Source organism: Passer domesticus, chromosome 16 (genome assembly GCF_036417665.1).
Source record: "Passer domesticus isolate bPasDom1 chromosome 16, bPasDom1.hap1, whole genome shotgun sequence".
Taxonomy (NCBI): domain Eukaryota; kingdom Metazoa; phylum Chordata; class Aves; order Passeriformes; family Passeridae; genus Passer; species Passer domesticus.
The window spans coordinates 5,794,756-5,817,211 of record NC_087489.1 but is presented as its reverse complement, the minus strand read 5'-3'; the positions used below and the strand labels follow the sequence as shown (position 1 = coordinate 5,817,211).

The 22,456-nt window shown below is 45.6% G+C and overlaps 1 long non-coding RNA gene across 8 annotated transcripts in view; it reads left to right on the top strand.

The window, feature by feature from the left end:
- The first annotated feature begins 6,901 nt into the window (after window positions 1-6,901).
- The window catches only part of LOC135282141 (uncharacterized), a 29,825-nt gene continuing 14,270 nt past the window's right edge, over window positions 6,902-22,456 (top strand). For 2 of the 8 annotated variants that reach the window (XR_010348454.1, XR_010348450.1), the window contains exons 1-3: window positions 6,902-7,041; window positions 7,689-7,875; window positions 8,839-9,486. This is a non-coding gene — a long non-coding RNA (uncharacterized LOC135282141). Of the gene's footprint in view, window positions 7,042-7,688; window positions 7,876-8,838; window positions 9,487-10,495; window positions 11,022-13,748; window positions 13,861-14,236; window positions 16,303-18,731; window positions 18,765-21,753; window positions 21,879-22,456 lie in introns of those variants that run through there. The other 6 variants (XR_010348453.1, XR_010348456.1, XR_010348455.1 and 3 more) reach the window with 6 other exon arrangements.

Genomic DNA, 22,456 nt, shown 5'->3' with positions numbered 1-22,456 from the left:
TAGTTTGGGTTGGAAGGGAACTTAAAGCTCGTCTCATTCCAACCCCTGCCATGGGCATGGACACTTTCCACTATCCCAGGCTGCTCCAAGCCTTGTCCAGCCTGGCCTTGGACACTTCCAGGGCTGTGACATCAACAGCTTCTCTGGGAATCCTGTTCCAGGACCTCAGCACCCTCACAGGGAAGAATTTCTTCCTAACATCCAATCTAAGCCTCCTCTCTTTCCTTTTCTCCTGCTGTTGGAGATGCCATATCACCTGTGGTCCTTGTTTTAGTCATTTTGCCCAGAGCTATCTGGGGGGAACATGTCCATCTCGAGGTGTGTAACATTTTCCTTTTCCAAGTGTCCGGTCCCAACCACAGGCTGGGAAAAGCAAGGAGCAGGCTTGTAAGGTTTTCAGGATGCTTTCTCCCTGTGTAAGAGTCCCTTGCTGTCACAGTCTTTGCCTATGTGGGTTAATAAAACCATCTATCACACTTCCTGATGACAGATGTCTACATGTCCAAATAATACCCAGCATGGAGAGCTATGTGCTCTGACAGCCAGAATCAGGTTTCAGGAGAGATTGAGACAACTCCAGAAGTGAATGGAATGCACAGATGTTAGCAAGCCTGTCCTTCTGATTAAGTTTGCTGCAATGCAGAAGGTATAAATATGTTCAGATGCTCAGAAGGCCATGGGAAATGAGAGACTGCTTTTTAGCACCCAGCATTTTCGAGTCCTGGGGTAATCCTGATTTTAAGTACACCTTTTATAGACCAATCTGGCTGAATTGTTCTACAAGTTAAATGAAGCAAAGACTTTGTAGAAGTATTCTGGCAAACAATATAATGTATCACTTAAAGAGCTATAACCAAGCAAGTGGAAAATGCAGCTCTTGTTGCAATTTAAGGCAGAGTAACACTAGTTCATATTTAGCATTTTATTGTGGAAAATGAAAACAAATATTAGCAAGCAAATAGGCATTGTACCCCAGTGCACTCTGCTACCCAGAGATCAATGTGTGGAGTTGGTAACATCCTCCGGGCAGCTTCCAGCTCTTAGAAGCTGCAATCCCAGCACTTTTTTCCCTGGGGAAGGAGGGCCTTATTTCCATATGGTGGTGCAAAGCAGTCACATCTCTGTGGAGTCTCCTCCAGCCCAGAGGTGACACTGAGGCTTGGGAACAGCTTGATCTGATAAGAGCAAGGACACGTTTCAGACTCACACTCCACCACCTGCCCTGGCTGTGAGCATCTCAGGTTGTGTCTCAGCATTATGGGTTTCACACCTTTCCCATCCCTGTGACTTCACCAAGCACAGCTTTCCAAGGAGAAGTGACTTTGGAGAAGTTTGTCATGCTGGACTTTGATAAACTGTGGTACAATTTGTGTTAATTGCATCGTCAGCCTCTGGGAGCAGATGCCTGTGAAACACAAGGAAGTCCTGCACTGAGGAATCCTATCCCCACTAAGGAATAAAATCAGCCTTGAGAAACTTCTTCCCCAGCAAAGAAATCCCAGCAGAGGAGGAGCAGATGATAAAGCAGAGATAAGGGATCTTCTCTTCAATACTTTGTGCTTCTCCCTCTGTTCCAGGGCTGCCCCAGCACATCCTCATTGGCTGCTTCCCAGAGTCTCACAGAATTCCCAGGGGGCTGGTTCCAGCTGCCATGTGTCTCTCAGCAGCCTGTCCTCGGGCAGGGAAAGCTGACACTGCACAGACACAGACTCCAGAGTGTCCCTGCATGGGGCAGGAATCCTGCACAGCCCAGCCAACACTCCACAAAGTGCTGCCTCAGAGTGACTCTGAGGAGGGGAAGTATCACATTGATTATTTTATTCAAAATTACACCAGTAAAGCCATAACGTTTATGGGACTGGAAATGTCTTGTGAGAGACTGCTCCGGATGTTGGAAGTGCTTACTGCCCCGGGTGTCTCAGGGGTCTTTGCCAGGCTGGTAAATCTGAAATCCCTCGTTCATTCAGGGCTGGAAAGTGCTTTACTTCTGAATGAAGTGTCAGAAGAGATTTTTACACCTGGGTTTTTATAGCCTGATCTTAGCAGAGGAAAGGAATAACTCTGGCTTTCCATTTGAAATGACCTCAGGAACAGCTTGTCACAGCTAAGCTGTTGGTTTACAGTTATTCCTTTGGCTGCTCACTTGGGTTTTGTTTGCTTTAAAAATCACAACTGGTGGTAGCCACTATCCCTTCTGTCCCTGAGTCCTCGGAGAGAGTCCTCTGAGCTCTGCTCTCCTCATTTCCCTTCCCTCTTCTGTGAGTGCTCTGCCTCTCCTCTGCTGCTCTCCCAGAACTGCCGGATGTCCAACCATGCCAGAATGTGTGTTCCTGTGTGTTTGTGCATGTGTTCCTGGGTGTTTGTGGGTGTTTGTGTGTCTTTGTGTGTGTTCCTTGGTGTTTGTGGGTGTTCCTGTGTGTATTCATGTGTGTTCCTGTGTGTATTCATGTGTGTTCCTGTTTGTGTGTGTTCCTGTGTGTTCTCCTGTGTGTATTCATGTGTGTTCCTGTGTTTGTGTGTCTTCCTGTGTGTGCTCCTGTGTGTTCCTGTGTTTCCCTGTGCATATTCACGTGTGTTTGTGTGTGCTCACACAAGCCCAGGGAGCTGCTGCACAGCCATGTCCTGCAGACCTTGGCACAAGGGACACACAGCCGTCCTTGCCACGCAGGGAATGGAAACACATCTCCAGCACACAGAGGGTTAATAGCTCTAAATCTAAAGTACTCATCTGCAATCTCAATTTGCTCAGAGTCCAGCAGCTGCATTAGTTGAGATAATTCTGTCAGTGAGTGCTGTTTGTACCCAGAACATGCCTGCTAAATTTGTTAAAGAATACCCCAGACTAACGCATCATTACACTCACAAAGTCATCTATCTTTTACTTCAGATTAATTCTTTTTTTTCCCTCTCTCTTCACCTCCTCCATAAATCCTGGTGCACTTAATTAATTTCAGTTCCAGTGTAAGGTCCATAATACAGAATTGTTCAAGCAAACACAAAATTAATTATTCTATTTACAGCCTTCTCATTGAAAGGAGCATTTCATCTTTCATAATTACATTTTGGAACGTCCAATTATGAATTCAGACTTCTGCTGTTTTGCATACCGTGATTGTATGCAAGTGTCTCCATGCCAATGAGAACCAAGATTTGGGTCTCACATTTCCTTCCAATTAGACTAAATTCAAGTACAGTTCCAGTCTGAAAAACCTTTTCAAGAGGTGACAGAGGGAGAGGGTGGGAGATGCTTAAAGAATCAGATTAAAAATGCCAATATGAATGCACGTTATCGTTTCTTCTCCAGCTACAGAGTTGTCTTTATAACACAGCACAAGGCTGCTGTAGCTGGTTCAGTAACCCTACCAGCTGCTACAGGCTTAATTCTACAAGCAAAAGACTTTATCAAGCTCTTTTTGAGATAATGGAAAAATTCCTTGGCTTTTATGGCTTTAACAAGAGCTTTTGAACTCATGCACAAGTTGATGTATATTATACCCTTGATTTGTGTTAATTATATAAATTTTTAATGCCTTCGATCACAGTAGCTGTTTTCCTCAGAGCTGATTTGTAAGTGAAATCTGAAACTGCAAAGGTTTCCTGCCTGCTGCAAACCTGGGGCAGGTTCAAGGAAGGTTCCTTGTGTTTTTTGAGAATTTTGGCCTCAACCTGTGAAGCAGGGAAAGAAAACCTGGGCTCAGCTGTTCTGAGTTTTGCCTGTCCACAATTCCTCTGGAACAGAGGTCCGTGATGGGTGTTTGGCTCCCTTTGGAGCTGCAGTGCCATGGGAAGTGAGTGTTGTAGGAAAGTCTTGACCTGAGTGCTCACCCTCCAGCAGCTGGCAGCTCTGGGAGGGCACTCAGCAGACCTGGGCTCAGTCCCAGCTTTGTCACAAAGCTCTGGGTGATCCTCAGCTGGGGTTTCAGGCCTGACCTGTGGGCTGCAGGTTGGAGCTGGGAGCTGCATGAGGCTGTTGGAGGTTTCTGGATGGACAAGGGGAGCACAGCTGCCTCCTGTCATCCCAGCACAAAATCCTCCTGTGACAGTCAGCTTGGCTGCACGGGGACATGGCTGCAGCTCTTCTTTCTCTCATGCCTGGAGCTCCTGACCTCCAAAAGCACCCAGAGCTGCCTTTGCACTCAGGAGAGAGCAAGAGCTGGATTGACATCTGGCTGAAGAGGTCACCCAGGAAATCCAAGGCTTTTAATGCTCTCCTCTTTGCATACTTGAGAAACAGCCACAGTTGATCTGACCTTTTAGGATATCTGGTTTAAAAATTCCTACCCAGTACAGGTTGAAATGTGCTGTTATAAGAGCTGCAAAATAGCTCTAGAGTCCGCCTGTCAAGTTTGATCATGCCCTGAAAAGCCAAAATGTGCCCATCTCCTTTAGAAACACAAATAAATTGCTTTAGCCTTATCTAGAGCCTTACAGTGACTGCTGTTCTAATGGGATGAAGCACGGTAATCAACTTTATAGAGCATATTTCCATGGCACACCCGTTATGTCATGCCTTGTTTACACAATTGGAATTAGGGATTAAGAGGTACACATACTGGGCACGGGGCCAAAAATACTTTTACAGCCCTGATTTACTGGCTAGTCCATGCAGGACTTGGGAGCTGTGCGTGCATTGGCTGCAGTGGGAATGTGACTGGTGTTGGAGTGCAGGACTTAGCAAAGAGCAGGGTCACATCACAGTGGCTGAAAATAAACCTGAGGGCAAGGGCAGGTGGGCACTGAGTGTCACCACGTGAGCCCTGGCAGGGTGGGTGGATGGGACAGCTGCTGCTGCACTGGTGTCTGTCTGTGGAAACCCAGGGCACCAGGAATATTTCTCTGTCTGCTGTGGGGTGCCCTGACACCCAGGGATCACTGGCTTTGACCCTCATTCATGGAGAAAGTTTCCTAGACTTCAAGATAAACTAGAATCCACAAAAGTGTGAAGTAGATTGGTGTAGTGAGAGGGTAGTGTAGGTGTGTCACTTGGTAAGAAATTTAGGTTTTGGGATTTTTAGTGTGTTGTGGATGGAAGCAAGATGGAGGGCACAGGGTGTCGTCCTGGGTTTCTTCTTCATGATTCTTCTTCATGGGTTTGGGTGGCATTTTGTAATTGGTCAGAAAAGTCCACATTGCAGCTCTGTGGGATCCATTATTGGGTTAAAAGGGAAAATAATCTAAGTGTCCTTTCTTAATTGGATAGTTTAGTCTTAAAAGACCTTGTAACAAGAGATTGTTAGCCATTTTGTGCCTTCTAATGAAAAGCTGTGAATTCATGGTTGTGAGACTGTTTTACTGATAAGAAATAATAAACACTTGAGTCTGAACATGAACTACTGTCTCAAGTGCCTTCAATCCAGACCCAGAGAAACCAACAATTGGTACTGCCACATCTGTCCCCTTCCAAATACATCTTCAGGTGCTGACCTGGTACCTGGGAGTTAAAAACCCCCAGCACAGAGCCTGGGTAGTTGGTGGGAAATATATGAATAGTAATTTTGAAAAAACAGAGTTTAATGTTTGGATGTGCAGCTGACAGCAGGGCTGGGGAACCTGTGCCCATGGGCACTGCCAAGTCCTGGTTTGATACCTGCTCCAACAGAAACACAGTGCTTGCAAAGAAAACTCAGACTTGAGAGCAAAGTAGATTTTTCATAGAGTTATCTTTATTATTATCCCAGATACAGAATTGCAGATTGATTTGTGTTGGAAGGAACCTTAAAGGTCATCTTGTTCCAACCCCCTGCCGTGGCAGGGACACATTCTGCTAGGACAGGTTGCTCAATGTCCTGTCCAACCTGGCCTTGAACACTTCCAGGGATGGGGCAAGGAACATCTCTGTACTAATAAGAATGATGTTCCTTTCCTTACAACTGTACAGTACAGAACAGAAAAAGTTCTTAACTTTAAATATAATTAATGTGTCATTTATGGCCAGAGAGCAGGAGAGGTTGACCCTGCTCTTTGCCCACTTGCAGAACTCTCCCTGGAGAGGATCCATCCCTGCCTTGCTGAGTATGAACCAGAGCTGGTGCTCTTTACACTCACCTGCCCAAACCCAGGGAGGGTGGGCTGAGAGCAGAACCCCTCTGAAAGCTCTGAGGCCAGGGGTACCCACCAGACAAAGTGCTGCAGATTCAGAGAAAATGGGACAAGGACGGGCAGGGGGGTGGGTGTGGGCACTTCCCCAGTTCCAGCCTCAGATGAGGATGCAGAGGGAATAGGATGACTGAGTCCTGCTGCAGCCACCTTCCCTGGGCTCCCCTGACAGGGACAGACAGTGATTTACCCTGCAAGGACACACATGTGCACCAAGCTCACGTCTCAGGCAGCCAAACCCCATGAGCTGAACCTCAGTTGGAGCTCAAGCACATCTTCACTAAAGCTGGGAACAGTGACGACATTTTTTCCCCTCCACAGATGTTGTTGTTAATTTGTTTGCTGTGTACAAGTGTGAGGTTTGCTGGAGGAAGCCAATTTGTGCAGTTTTTAGCTCATTCGATGGTGAAGTCTGCTTTATCTCTTGTGGGAGCAACTTCACGGCTGACAAAATACAGAAATAATCTGTTTAAAAGTTGTTGGAAGGACAGTGGATTTATGGTCCTATTGTCAGAAGGGAATGATAATGACCCTCTGGTCCAGCCCCTGGCCTACCAAAAGCAATTCCTGACTCAGAGCCCGCATCTTGCACTTGAACTGGAGCTGGTTTATTTTATTTTATAAACACATCCAACCCTGCCAGGAGGGCTTTATTCAATAACAAAATATTTTTCTCACTGTCCTTAGCTGGCAGGAGTTAATTGTTCCCTTTGTGAGCTGTGAATGGGTTTGTGCTGTTCCACCTGGCATCTCTGCCTTTGTTTGTTAATTAGGTATTAATTGCAGAGGCTGTTGGGGATTTGTAGGTGAAAAGAGCATGTGTTTATTGGTCCTGCATGGAAGGGGCTGAAATGAATCGAGTTTGGTAACAACAGACCTTGTAACATCCCTAATATATATTTTCCAGGGGGTGTTATGGTCTGATGTTCAGTGAGGCACGGAGAGGTGAGCGAAAGTTTTTGGTTATTGATTCTCTGAATGTTGCAGCTCAGCTCGTGCACTGCTGGTTAATGAAATACAGTGGTAAGGGAAGGAGAGAGGCAGAGGGCTGTTTTTTAAAATATCAAAGTTGCTATAAAATGTAAAGTGAAATTGTGGAAGGTGGGTTAACAATGAACCAGCTCCTCATTTTACAAGTTTCATGACGAAGCTAGGAAAAACCATGTAAAACTGATCCTTGAAGAAGCTGGCATTGTTATAGGCTGCTGAGAACTACTGGAGAGTTGGGATGGATAGCCAGGGGTTTTATACCTTTTGAAATAAAAATTACAGAATAAAGTGTTCTATATGGAAAAGAGAGCAAGAAAACTAGGACTGAGGAAATAATACTGAGGAGGGCAAGACACTTCAGGTATATGAGGGATTATTTTAATGTTCTTTCCCAAAAACTTTCAGCAAATCAAAATATTGAAGTATAATTATTTCAACCCCTTCTGATTGAAGAATATATTAAAAACATAAAAAGAGAAAGCTACAGTTTGGTAAATGGATATACCTGAGGTAATTGCTTGACCTACAGGTTACAAGGCAAAGGTTGTCACTGAGAAACTCCTTAGGGGAACTAGAAAATAAAAATATTCACTTTTCCACAGCAGACTCATCTCAATCTACAAGGTGTCAGATATGGCAGGAAGGGATAGTGTGGGGCTGCAGACCCCTTCATCTGCCTTTCTCCTTGAGAGCTGGATTTGCCAAGACTATCTGCTGTGGACATTTTGAGAGCGCCTAAAAATTCAATTTCCACAATGATGAAGAGTGCAAAAGAATGCGGAAAATGAGGTGGGAAGAGATTTTCAGTGGAGAGCTGAACAATTTCCTGTTTAATACAGTATTTTAAAGCCTCTGTTCTTTTGTTGTGCTGCCAAAGATGTCTCAGAATCCAAAAACCTTGCATGGATGTTTAAAATGATTTTAAGTCAGTTAAATAAATGTGTAACTCCCAATAAAGCAGCTCGTGCAGAATCATACTGTATTTCTTCAGCAGTCATGTTGAACCAATGTTTTTTCTCCACCAAACTCAGGCTCTAACCTCCCTTGCTGACCCTTGTGCTTACCTGTGCTCCCCTATCAGCCTCCCGGATCAGACACTGTGCTTTTCCTACCCTCAGCACCTCTATTTACCCTGTTCTGTCCCAGGTTGCCAGGGGGATACTCAGTATCTATCATCTGTACAAACATCACAAAGTCATTGGGACAAACCAAACCCATGGATTCTCTGTGAAAGGAGAAGTATTTTGTAACTTGTATGGGAATTATGGGTTTCCCACCCTTTGCCATCTACCCCAATGCATAAATCCTGGGCAACAGGCATGTGAGCCTGTGATTTGGAAAACAAAATCAGGGGTTGTGGGCTGTCATTTTTTCACTATCTTAATTTAATACTATGTGATCATTTTTGTGGTTCCTCCACTTCACATCATATGGGCCTGCTCTGCTCATCATCAGGAGCAGCTGGACAAAGCAGTGCATTCCTCTGCTTTGTTTAATGTATTGCCTTCCCACTCTTCTCTGTCTTTCATCTCTGCCTTCAATAGAAGGTTTTACTGTTTGCTTGTCCTGCCCCCTCCTTCCACACACCCCACAGATTTCTCTGGTTGCCTGCAAGAAGAGGGAGTGTTCCCATGTTTGTGTGAGCAATGGCATATTCTCTGGACATCCCAGTGGATCAGAGACAGTGACAGTTTTAGAAATGTAGATTTATTTATTTTTGTTAATAATGAAAACAAGTTTTTTTTCTTCTAGAGCAATGTATTCAAATTGATGGTGTTGCAATGGCAGTGTGACTCCAGAAGCCTCTGCTCCCTTACCTCATGTCAGCCCATGTGAGGCAGCACCAAGGAGTGGTTTGGCCATCTGAGGATGTGCAGAGTGCCCAGAGAGGCGTGTTAGACAAGATGATGATGGTGAGGCCTTCCAGATGAAGCTGGATCCCAGCAGATAAGTGTTCACAGGGCTATTTTCAAAGTCCTTCACCCTGCCTTGTTGCTTGTTTTAACCCCTGACAAAGGGCCATGGCACTGCCCAGCGGGTTCTCATTTGTGCACTGGCTTTCAGAGAGTTTAATGATCAGCAGGTGATGGTTCTATCTGGGCTGGGGAGGTGCTGCCTTGGACTGTGACGTTCCAGCTGGGCTGCATCCGCTGATTATGATGATTATTTTCAGCAGCTTTATTGCATTGGTGATAAACTGAGACATTCTTCTTATAAACAACAAGAAACTTTGAACCTTTGAAACACTCCCTGAACTGTGGAGAACTTGTTAAGCTGGATAGCCCTCAGTGAGGAAGCAAAGTGCAAAGTGCTGCCAGCCTTGTGTTACTCACAGGTCCTTGCAGGTGGCCTCAGAGAATCTTCCTGGTTCACCAATGACCAGTGAGGGGTGCTCTGAAGGTAGGGGCACCTTCTTCTTTGGCCACAGTGGGAATTTGGTCCTGTTAACTCCAGGAAAAGAGGACCTTTGGGTCTTTGATAAATATTTCTTGCTGATTTTGTGTGATACTGCTCTGCTTCCTGACTCGCTTTTCCTTCCCTCTCCTTTCCTCCAAGGCTGCAAGTTGATTTCATGCAGCCTTTTCTCTCCTGATGAGAAGTTTTGAGGTCTGTAAGAGTTTTGAGACTATTTCTTTCTTCTGCTTACCCCGTCTTTTGCTGGGGATGGGAAGACAGGGAAACTCAAGAAGGTGAAAAAGAAAGCTGTGACTGGATTTTTAGTGCTAGCTGGAAGGAAACTCTTGCTCACTTCTCTCCCTTACTCTTACACCTCCCAGGATGCTTTTAAAAAAAGGATCTCAAATTGATGTCGAAACAGTTAATTGTTGAACTATTCTGCAGATCACAGCAGCTGAGCATCACCTTCAACACCCAAAAAGGGTTTTTTGGGTTTGCCATTTGCCTGATCACTCTTGGGGCGTTGTTGAAAGGTTGTGGCTGTGAGCTGAGTACTGAGTGTGCAGCTGTGTGCTGCCACAATTCATGTGTCCTGTGGATGCAGGAATGGAGCAGGAAGTTGTGCTAAAATTATCAGACACAGTAGAGCCCATGGTAGCTGTGTAGCATCTGCCTCCTACAAACAGCCCAGAGTTAATTCAGCTGCCTTGGTATCACAACAGGCTCTGAACTCCAATGACAGTGACCAAAGGAACTTCCTACAGAAATATGAGATGGTCTTAAATCTCCATAAACCTAAGCAAGGCTATATTTCCTAGGCAAATTATTAAATAAATAATTAAGGTATGTTTAATAGAAAATGTAAATTATATATTTATTCCAGAATATGTTTTGCGCTGGAAAACAGAAATGACACTTGTTACAAGAATATCCTTGAGAGGAGGAAGTATTTCAGCAGCCAAGGAAAAAGACCTCCATGAAATAACACTTCTTTCCTTTCTCTTCCCTCCAGCCCTATCCAAATACCGTGTGAAAGTAATTTGTCTTGGACATGGGAGGTTTGCTTGCAAACAACTGCACTTCTTTTCCTGCAGAGCTCAACTGCAAGTTTGCTCCTTGTAACCAGACAAAGTCACTGGCTAGTCAATGTCTGCCTTGAACAGATTAGTTTGAATTCCTGTGTATGTAGTAGTTTAAGCTCAGGTATTGGTTTCGCTATATTTCTGTTTGTGTTAGGAATGAATTGATTTTTTTTATTATTTTTTTTTACTGGGCTAGCATTTTAAAAGACCAAAAACTCTCCCTTGCTGCCAAACCAGGATGGTCATTAAAGGATTTTAATATTCTTTCCTTTTATTGCCAGAACTACTCTTGGGATAAACTGACTATGTGAAAAGTAATTCCTTTATGCCCTTCACTCTGCGCTTCAAGAAATGGAAGGATCCACATGGATCAATAGGACTTGGACACCCAAAAGAAAGAAAAACTTTTCTTTAGCACGATCTTATTCTGAAGGAAAACTGTCTTGTCTTATCCAGGTGTCGTCTCAGGCTTTTGGGATGTCAGAGAGCACCTGGTTCCTTGCAGGCTCTGTCCATTCTTAGTGTACTTACTGGGTATAAATAGGGTTTATTTTTCTGATTATTAAGAGGTATTTTCTGTTGCCATCAAGTTGGTGGAGAAGTCCAACCTGCCAAAAGCAGCAAGGAGCTTCTTGTGAGAGGCAAGCCTGACCTTTGGGAGTTGCAAAGGAAGGGAGGACACGCTCCTTGGGCTTGTCCTCAGCACTCAGTGGTGGGGCTCTTCTGCCAGGGTTGGTGGCCAGCCTTTGACAGTCAGGGAAGGTCTTGGCAGGACAGCCAGGGAAGCCTTGAGTCAAAGGAATATTGTCCTAAGATAAGTGTCAAATCTACCATGGGCAGATGTTTTCAGGGCACAATTTATTTGCCAGCACTGGGGGAGCAGGGAGTGGGTCAGGTCAGTCTCTGCAGCCTGGCAGAACAAGTGTCAGCCAGAGCTGGATCTTGGGAAAACCTTGGTGAAACAGTGAGCAGAGCTGATCAGTGTGAACATGTGGCTTTAGTAGGTTGGTTGCTGCTTCTCCTTTCCTTATGTGCAAGTTTTTAATTATAAACTGGACTTTTCTTTCACCAGTTTAAGTGAAGCCACCATAGTCAGGAAGACATAGCAAGTCAGTCTCTTCACAAATAGAGATTTTTACACCGAAAAGTAAACTCATAAAATTGTATGTGTGAGATGGAATAAAGTAGTGCCACTGCTGAGTTCTGGAGCTTGGTTTTTGAAAAGACAGCAGGCCAGTATTTTCCCATCTCAAAATTCTCCCCATCCAGATAACAGGGACAATAAAGGCAAAAGCAAAGATGTAGTGTTCACAACTCACAGGCTGCTCCCACTGTACATTTTTCTCCTGTCTTTCCCAGAGGGCTTGAATTTTCTCAGTGACAGAGCAAGAAGTGCCAAGGAGAGTGAGCAGGACTGGGAATGCAGCAAGGTTTACTTGTCATTCCTGGGGTAGACTCATTTCAGAGAGCAGGCTGACAAAGTTTAGCCTGATTTAGGTGGTCAAGAGGGATCTGGCTTAGCTTTGCAAGGCAGAAAAAGGGGATGCATTTCCCAGCATCAGGTTATGCAAACCACTGAGGTGGAGGTGGGAGGGGCAGGCTGGCTGCGAGTCATTTTGTATCTGCATGAAAATGGAATTCAAAACATTCCCTCTAGAGTGGTATCCAATACCAAAATTGGATTTGGGAACTCAGAGTACAAGAATATTTGTGCTGTCAATAAGAGTTATCTGTATACAGAACCCTTTCCTTGTCTGCTTTCTCTACCATGCTTCCTTCTTAATTCATTTTCAGTCTTTAATGTACTGTTGTGTAGCATCCTCTCCCATTAGGCCCTGTAATGTGCTCCGATTGCCTTCAGCTTGACTGCACTTAATAGCCAGCGTAAATAGAACTTAGTGTAGCATGCACTAACATCTCTATCCATTGTCCAGAGATTAAATACATGCCACAAATGGTTTACGCATCATCAGCCCCGAGCCCTCGTTTCATAGCTCCCAACCAAAAGAGGATATTAAATTAATTTGCAGGTTGCTTTAGCAAGGCCTAACAAAAAGACGGGGGGAAAAAATCCTGAGGGTCACTCTGCATATAATATCCATCAATCAAAAAAGAGGGGTGGAAAATGATAATAGCAGGTCATTATAAGGGGACAGGTGCACACATATTTAGCTCGATGTCTAGTTCAGGTCAAAGCTTAATGGTGTTAACGGGGAGGAATGCAGGCTATGTGAGCAGTGTGGATGTGTGAGGAAGAGCCAAAAGGGCAGCTCTGTGACAGGACAGCGCTGCCTCTTCCAGATCTCCGTGATTAACCCTTTACTCTGCCTGGGCAGGAGCTGTTCAGTAACACTGAGCTTATGAGAGGAAGGAAAGGAGCCAAGCAGAGATCTCCAACTCCTGTCCTGCAGCAGCTTGTAGCACTGAAAGTCAGCAGGGAGGCAGGATTGGGGCAGGGCAGTGAAATGAAATTGCAGAGTGCCAGTACCTGGATGTACTGTTATCATGGGCAGGGGTTTTGTCAAGCAGCAGGAAATGCAAATGCTCCTCATGGAAAGGCAGGAAGCAGATCTGTGTTCAGCAGAGAACATGGGCTAACAGAGATGAACAATGATCTTCACAAGGGCCAGAGAACTGAAAAAATAATGGCAAGGCCACATCTCATCTACCAAAACAAGAACTGTGACTAAGTAGTGAGATGGATTTAAAGTGAAGCGAGGCTGACAAGTTTGGGAGGATAGGACAGAGTCCTTGACTTATTATTATGAAGGAAGGTGCTACATGAATGTGGGCTGCACACAGACACTGTGTGCCAGCCCTACTTGTCAGTCTGTGCTTTTAGCTCAGTGGCTGGGACAGACCTGGAAAATGAGAAAGCTTCAGTCACACTTGTGGGTTCCAATAAACAACTGGGAATACACACTTAGGTTTAAAGGACCAAGCTGAAGATTAGGCTACTTGCTTTGTGGCTGTGGCAAGTAATGTCACCCTGGTATGCAAATCTTTTCTCTTTGTTCTAAGTTTGATAGCAATCCACAGAGGTGAAGGAAAATATCTGTGATTATCACTGTGTTTTGGATGCCAGCACAGGGTTTTGCAAGGTCTTGTTGATGAATAATAAATCACTGCATCCCTTCTGGGGTGATGTGGCTCAGTGGCACATTCCCCTGCTTTCTGAGGAAGTGTGTTTTCAGGTGCTGCATTCTGTAGTCTTCATGAGGAAGTGATCCAAGTGCTCCCCCAAGCCCACAATAACACACTTTGACTGACATGGATCGTTTTTCTGAGGCTCACAGTAAGTACCATCCATACCCTGAGAAGTGATATACTGGGAACTAGAATAATTAAGTAAGGAAATACCCTTTACCACAAGAGTTTAAATGCCCAAGGACTTCTGTCATAGAAATGATGAACTTACAGTCTGTCAGCTGATATTTTAAATGCTGTTATTCCATGCGAATTTTCCCAGGCTGGAGCCATGAAAGTGAAGAAAGGCAAAGCAACACTGTATGTTAGCTAGGGTTCAGCAGAAGTTGTAAGAAAGAAATTTGCTAGTTACGATAGAAATAAGAAGCCAATTTCAAGCTGTGTTTAAGGGTAGAAAATTTGATAGAGTGCATTTGGGAAGGGAAAAAATACATTTAAAAATGACTTTTTTTTTTTTTTTAAAGATTAATTTTGGGAGCAGGAAGATCTATTTGAGAAAGTGTTCTCAATGGAATGGCCCACACAAAAGCAGTGGTGCAATTTCCCAAAAGTCTTGGTGAGCTTTGTTGCCCCATGGTCAGCCCAAGAACTGCTTTCAGATGTGGTGGTCTGTGTTCTCTCATGTGTTCTTTCATGTGTTCTCTCATGCTCCATTTTTGCCCTCGTTTTTTCCCCACCTTGCTAGTACACAGCATAAGCTGCTTCTCTTGGGCTGAATGGATGGTGGAAGATATAAATTTAATCCTGACGTGCTACAGAGCAACTTCAGCCAGTCCTGCTCCAATTCTCACTCCAAGCAGATGCTCCATCCACGTGTTCATGGGAGTGAGGGCCAGGGAAGGGAGAGGGAAGAGCCTGATGGGGCTGGGCTGTGCCGTGTGCTCCAGAACAATAGATGATCACTCTTAATTATGGCAGCCTGAATGAGCATCGCTCTGCCGGCCCCTTTCCTCCTGCTAGCTGATCAATACAGTCTTAATTGCCGAAGAAAGGCAGTATCCTACACAATCACAGCACAATGGTTTAATCACTTGGACGCTTAAAGTTAATTTCAGGCAGTTCATTTCTCATTGCCTCTCCCTCTGTCAGGCATGGCTTGTCTCCTTGCACACACAGGTGCAGTGTGCTCGCAGCTAAAGGTGGGTTATCAATAGCTTTTAGCGAGATTATTTGAGCTAATTGAAAATGTGGGAAATGTTATTATCATGCATAAGCTTAGAAGGGATTTTCTTTTTGGAGGGGGGGGTATGCTAAAAGTATTTATTGAGACACTTCTTGAGGGAAGAAATAAAATGCTCTTCTTTTCTGGGCCATCCCCTCTACTGCTTCCATGCTGACCTGTCCAGATACTCTGGGGATCCTTAGGTTGGTGGTCAGGTGATGCAGCAGGATTGGAACCTTATGAACAGCTGGAGAGGAAATTCACCCAATCCTCTCCAGTTTTTGGGGATCCTCAGGCTCATGGGCTGTGTCTCTGCAGGATTGTTTTGTGGCTGGCAGAGTGTGGCTACTTGAGAAGGTGTTGTTGAGATCCAATGTGAACCTTGGCTTAAAATAAGGGCATATCTGGCCCACCATCTGCAGAATTTCTGCTGTTTTCCGATGTACAGGTTCTGCTTGGATCATATTTTATAGATGAAGGTCTGCTGCAGCACCTTAATCCAGTTTTGAATATTGTCCAGTAGGTCCAGATGGAAGCCTCAGGTTTGCAGGCTTTGAGATGCTGGCCACAAGAGGCAAATTTGGGTGTCCCTTCCTCCTCAACAGAGTTGAGCATCACCACAGCAAAAGTTCAGGCTTTTCAAATGCCTCTTGTGATGCTGAGTGTGGTTTTTGACCTTCACTTTGAGACTCCTGCATCAAATCCTCTCCTTTTCTTCTTTCCCCCACCCCAGCCAAAGGCACCAAAGCCAACTGCTGGTTTTGTAAATTCCTTGAATGCTGCTGATTTGTGGCTGCCTTAGCAAACCTAGATCAAGAAAACATGAGTAGAAATGAGTTCTGACCCAGAGAAATCTGGTCCAGTGGAGCTCTCAGGCATCACTTTGACTTGTGAGTCCAGGCATCTTTTATCTTGGGTGACACAGAGAGGGACTGACTCTTGCTGGGTGCCTGTGCTGCATTAAGGAGAATTGTCACCCTCATCTGGGCACTGAGAGCTGGGAAATCTGATCTCACAGGATCCAGGACACCAAGGAATATCTGAGAAAACACTTGCTCTGCTTGTAGGATAAGGAAGCATGGGAGCCTGTGCCATACAAGTAAAGGGCCTGATGAAAAGTGAACAGAGCTTTTCAGAGCTGTAAGAAAATACTCCTTGAGCAACAAAAATATTCTGTGAAACATATTGCTGATGATGGGAGATGGGATGGAAAGAAAAGTTGCTTGATCATTTATCTCACAGCCATTTTAGTCACCTCCAACTTTGTTCTATATTGGACTATTGCCTACTGGGACAAAGCTTCTGGCTGGAGGCAGCCAGAAGTTTCTTCTGAATGCTGGTCAGATAAGGATGAAGTTCACAGGCTACACTGACATTCCCCCCCCCCCCCCCCCCCCCCAGAAAATAATTTCCAGGATAAAAATGGTATCCTGTGTTTTTGTTATTATTTTCTGGCTACTGCATATCTGAAATGCCAGACTCGGTTGCAGCTCTCTCTACATCCTGCAGATCATTTTTCCATGAAGAATAGCAGGCAATGTTAGAAATTTGATAAGAGTGGCTTTCTCCTTTGATGAGTTCCTGCCCAAAATCTTAGGCAGAAGATGAGGAATTCAGCATGAAGGATACAGACCAAGAGAAAGGACCTGACAGAAGCACAGTCACTCCCTTTGTTGCAATGCTTTAGGCTAACCATTATTCACAGCCCTTTCCTCATATTGCATCTTTCATGATTTGCTTAAGCGATTTTAAATTGCTTTTGTGATTTCATTTAGCAGAGACCACAATAAAAGTGACCCTTGAGTTTATGAAATGAAACAGCCTGCACAAAGGGACTGAGGGCCTCAGCAGTGTGTGGGGTGACGGGTTTCTGTGCTGCACGGGGTGTGTTTGCCTGGGACAAAGAGATGATAAAGGGCTTACAATGAAACGGTGCAAGCAAGGAACATTTCTGGCAGAGCAGCTGGTGTGAAACCAGTGCTGACCAGCCCTTTGCTTGTGCAAATGAAGGGAAGAACTTTGCCAGACAGTCCAGAGCATGCCCACCACCCAGATTTGTTTGTTAAAAATAAGATTTTGGGTTTTTTTTGTTCCCCCCTCAGTGTTTTCCTTGATGAGGGAGGCAGCAGGAAAATCACTGAAGGTTTTTTTCAGCAGACCTCTTCAACAGGGGAGTTTATTTAGCAAAATGTCCAGGGCTCTGAGCTTATGGCCAGGAGGAAAGCTGATTTCACTTTCCAGATGCTGTCCAAGGTGTACCTCTTGTACCTCACCCTGCCATGAGGTGCTTTGGAGCAGTGCTGGGATCAGGTGTTTGGTGTAACACTGCAAGTCAGAAGAAATTCTTGGGAATGAGAAGGGAGGTGGAAAGAGTTGGCATTGCTGGGAAAAAATTAAATTCTTTTGTTCCTGAAAAATCTTCTCAGAGAAAGGCAAAAACTGTCTTTGGAGCTAATTTTCCAGTCTCTATTTTTTTTTTTAATCCAGTATCCAATTATTTGGGAAGTGATTTCCAATACCCTGTGTGTGCATCCCCAAACGTTAGCCTGCTAGAGTGATGCCTCTTGATAACACCATGATGTTTTTGACTGCCCAGAAATACAGCTGAGCCTCTCCAGAGCTGAATGAGGCACAAATGAAACAAGCATCAGCAAAGTTGGTGCATTTTTACACAGCTGCTTTGCTGGGCTGCTCTCTGCTGTGCCAGGGAGCAAGTCAGCTCCTGGGAGCATTGCAAGGGAGGAATCCCAAATCTGACCTCTGATTTTTCTCTGGGATTGGCTTCTGCTATCTGAGACAAAAAGTTAAGCAGAACATACAGAGGAAAAGATAAAAAAGTGACCTATTTTCATGCTGTTTGCCTGTTCTTTACCGTAGATGACAAGTGGTCTGGTGCTCTTAGATGACTCCCAGGGGGATGAAAGGCGGAATTTGAAGCACGTTATTGGTGACACCTCATTTAAGGTGTTACTCCCACTTCCCTCCACCTTGCAGGGAAGTCATGTCTGGAAAGCCCTTGGGAAGAGGCTGCCTGCAACTTCCCTGCTTGGTTCCCTGTGGTTCCTCTAGCCAGGGAAAGGCAGGATAGATTTTATTCCAGCTGCAGAGCACCCTGTGCTTTAGCAGGAGCCAGAGGCTGTGCTGTTGTGCTGCAGCCAGGCTTGTTTCTGCTCTGAGCTTCTCCGGGGGTTCAAGTGTGTATTTGCAAAAAGAAAAGCCTCCCTTCCTCTCTGCTCCCCAAGAAAAACAGTTAAAAAAACCCCTAGTAACCCCAGAGCAAACTTTTGTTAGAGGAAGGAAGGAGAAGGCAATGGGAAGCTGAGGCACAGGGGGAAATCTGATTTTGAGATTTTTGTTGCTGTGGTGGCACAATTTCCTCTGATGCAGCTGTGTAATGAGTTCACATCTGTTAATGCCACATGTTGCTCTGCCTTGCACAGATGCAAAGTCTCAATTTTTCTAATTAGCAACAACATGAAGTATATCTTAATTTTCTGTCCCCCTTCCCTCTAATAAACGTGATATTAACAAGGTTACATGCCTGCTTTCACGGGGTTTAATCGAATGAGAAGCGAGATTGGGTTAGATCACACTGTTCTTTTTAGGTGGGGTCTGCCCAGCCACAGAGACATCGATCCATTACAATAAGCAGAAAGCACAGGACAGGGGATGGGGGCACACCTCCCTTTTTGCAGCAGCTGTATCAGTCACAGCCACTGTTACGTGTTTCTGTCATCCTTCAGCCCTCTCTGGACCACACTGCATGTTTGTGTTGTACATGCATCTTTGTTTTACAGGGTGAGTGCCCAGGAAGGCCTGTAACACCAGATCCAGCTGCATTTCTGCTCTGAGGGGATGGGGAACACAGCCAGTCCGGGCAGGAGCAGGAGGTGCTGGAGGATCTCAAAGCCATGAGAAGCTGCAAAGCAGCTGAATCTGCAGAGGACAAAAGAGGCAGCCCTGTGCCTCTTCATGCCCTGAAATGCTCAGTGGCATCTCTGTGTGAGGCTCTGTGACTTCCCCCACTCCTGGCTGCAGAAATGCTCAGCTGGGGCTGCTGGGGACCCTGAGAGCACAAGCTGGGGAGCTTTGCCTGTGGTCCCCACAACAGGGATCAGAGCAGGACAGGGACTAGTGTGGATGGAGCTGTCTCTGAGCAGGATCCAGGCCTCTCTGGACAGCCTGCATTCATATTCCACCTGACTCTTCTGGGAGAAATCCATGGGGACCCCAACAGCAATTACTTGTGTGATTTAATTGGCATTATCATTTTAGTGGCTTGACAGAGATAAATCGCCCTATTGGGTAAGGCTGCTACTGTGACAGCAAAAGCAGAAGCAAAGACTTTCTTCTTCTCTCTGGAATAGGAGATGACTACCAGTGTATCTTAATAATTAGTGCTGTTATAATTAATCGGGCTATTTGAGAGTCAATCTAACAAACAAATGGAGGGCTTGATTGTTCAGTAATTGACAATTTGTTTCCAATATGGTATCACTCACTTCTGCTTGTGCAAAGATGGAAAAAGACACAAAATTGAGATTGCTGCAGGGCTGGGGCTTGGCCACAGTGAGGACAAGTGACTGTGTGAGAGAGCATGGAGGAAAGGAGTGTTCCCAGACACTGAATGTCCCAGGGACCCATTTGTCTTGGAAACACACACACACACATACACAGAGGGTTATGATTCCTTCTGTTTCCCTGCTTTTCAAACACTTGCAGCCAGCTGTCACTGCCTGTGTGGGTAGTTTTACAGAAAAGCAGAGTTTTCAGGCCTTGGCCTTTCCATACAATTTTCACCCTGGTTATATTCCTGGATTGGCTCTGTCCAGGCTGTGTTTCTTTCCTTGCCTTGTCTCAGTCTCCTCTTGCTCTCTGTCTTACCCTCTGCTCTGCAGTGCCGTGGGTGCTCTGGTACCTGCAGTAAGTTGTTGATGCTTTGGATGGAAGAAAAATGTGTGGTCATGGCAAAGAGTGGGTGGATGCACCAGGCACTGCAGCACTGGGGTGTTGCTCTCTGGATTCAGACCATAATCTGTGTGGTGCTCCCATGCCTGCCTCCAAAGAAGGCAAATATGATTAGAGAGTGGGCAATTGATTTTTTAAATTATGATTTTCATTATTTCAGGGGGAGCAAGATACAGATATTTTGCTGGTAAAATATCTCTATGATGATATCAGGTTTTGAAAAATGCTGAAGAGCCTTCCTTCCTTCCTTCCTTCCTTCCTTCCTTCCTTCCTTCCTTCCTTCCTTCCTTCCTTCCTTCCTTCCTTCCTTCCTTCCTTCCTTCCTTCCTTCCTTCCTTCCTTCCTTCCTTCCTTCCTTCCTTCCTTCCTTCCTTCCTTCCTTCCTTCCTTCCTTCCTTCCTTCCTTCCTTCCTTCCTTCCTTCCTTCCTTCCTTCCTTCCTTCCTTCCTTCCTTCCTTCCTTCCTTCCTTCCTTCCTTCCTTCCTTCCTTCCTTCCTTCCTTCCTTCCTTCCTTCCTTCCTTCCTTCCTTCCTTCCCTCCTTCCCTCCTTCCTTCCCTCCCTCCTTCCCTCCCTCCTTCCCTCCTACAGCACATTCTTGACTCCCATGAGCTTCTGAACTCCTGTTGGTGCTGGCCTGGAGGATGTTTTGTATAACAATTAAAAGGCAGCAATAATCATGGCTGAGGAGGCCCTGCAGGGAGTTCCAAACTCTCACAGTTCTCTGGAATTGGCCTTGGACACCAAACGTGTATGGATGGATATCCATATAGTCTGGGGAATATAATTTTGGGCACGGCTTTTGCTCCCAATACAATTCCTCCCTGTTGCAGCAGAATTGTTGCTGCACCCAGAGAGGCTGTGAACAGCTCTGTCAAGTGGCAACGCTTCTCCCCCGACCCAGTTTAAATGAGATATGAATAATTGATTTGCCTCCTGAATAATTAATTGGATATTCAATAATGAAAGTAATTGTTTGGCTCATTCCCCCATTGATAATCAAGCTAATCTTCCCCTTCAATATGTGGGCCATACAGATATGTAAAGCAGTGAGACAGTTTACAGGCTGATAATGCAGCTAATGTGCTCGGTGCGGGGTCACCTTGTCCAAATATTCCAGCAGCTCCCAGGGCTGCTCTCTGCTGGGTTATCCACTGCACAGCCAGGCTGTGTGCAGCAAGGGTCTGTTTTTTTCCTCCTCATTCTGATTGCTGAACATCTCCCACCAGGGAGGAGTCTTCTTTTACAGTTTAAACAAAACTCGTCAGACGCCACTCGCTCCAATTAAGGCTTCCAAGGAGGTTTGTTCTTCCTCCAGTCAATAGTGCAGGGATTAAAGGGAGCAAGCAGCGCTCTGAACTCACGGGGCTGCTCTCTTCTGCAGGAATTAGAGCTCAGCTCCACAGAGAGCCTCCAGAGCTTTTCTTTGCCACCAGCCCTTTAGAAATCAAAATCAAACTGAAATGTGTTAATGCTGATTTTGCAGCTGCTGCATTTGGGTTTGATTTTCTAATGTTGCAAGTCCCTGGAAGTCTGAGCTGACACTGCTGTGGCGCAAAGCAGATGTGCCCTTTGGAGAGGAGCTCAGCACTGACAGTGGAGTGTGAGTGGGTGACAGTCTCAGGTTATCCCAGAAGCACTTTGGGGGTGTCCATCTGAGGTGCCCCCATGCACTGAGCACTTACCCGACCTGCTTTGGCAACCTGGGGTTGAACCCCAACATAGCACAAAATCAAGTGGCGTGAGGAGATCCACACTGCTGGGCCTGAGTCAGATACTGGAGGGTTTCAATACTGGCACTGACAAGCTGTAACCTCAGAGAGCCTTGCCTGCATCCCCTCATGTTCCACCAGACCTCTGATTCCTGCACATTCCTATTGGGTCTCAGAAGAGCTTGAGGTCCTGGCAAGTAATGCAAGTCACGGAGTGTGGAAGACATTCCCAGGAGGTGCTGTCCCAGAGGTGCCAGTTCTATCAGGTAAATAAATCCTCTGCCACTGTTGTAGGCTTGTCCTGGCAGAAAAGGGCATTCTGGAATCTTTGAGCTCCATGGGTTTCATCTTGGGCTTGTTTCTAATGAAATTAAGGGCTGAGAGAACCACGTTGTGTGTTCAAAGTTCTGCACTAATGACAGAGCTTACCATCACTGGGGCAGAAAAGCATAAAAAGCACCTTGAGACACCATGCCCAGGGAAGGTGAGGGCTGGGACAGTCTGGAGTGAGGGGCAGAGGGAGTTGTGCTGCCCCTGCTCCTGAGATGCCTCCTGGGTGCCCAATCTCCCACCCTCCCTGGGCTCTGGGACTGATCCCTGCCCTGCAGAGATGGGACTCTCAAATGGTCTCAGACTCTGCCTGGGGCTCTGCTGTGCTTCTAGATGTTCTGGGTGGAAGTTGCCTGTGAGAGGCTTTTGCACTAGCTGGGACATGGCTGGGAGCTTTCAAGCATTTTTCATCGTGTCCTGAGCCCCTGCTCTGAGGGCAGAGTTCCACTGGGGTGGGCATTCTCAGCAAGAATTCCTTAAGCCTGGAACACAGGGGATTTATCTCGTTGTACAA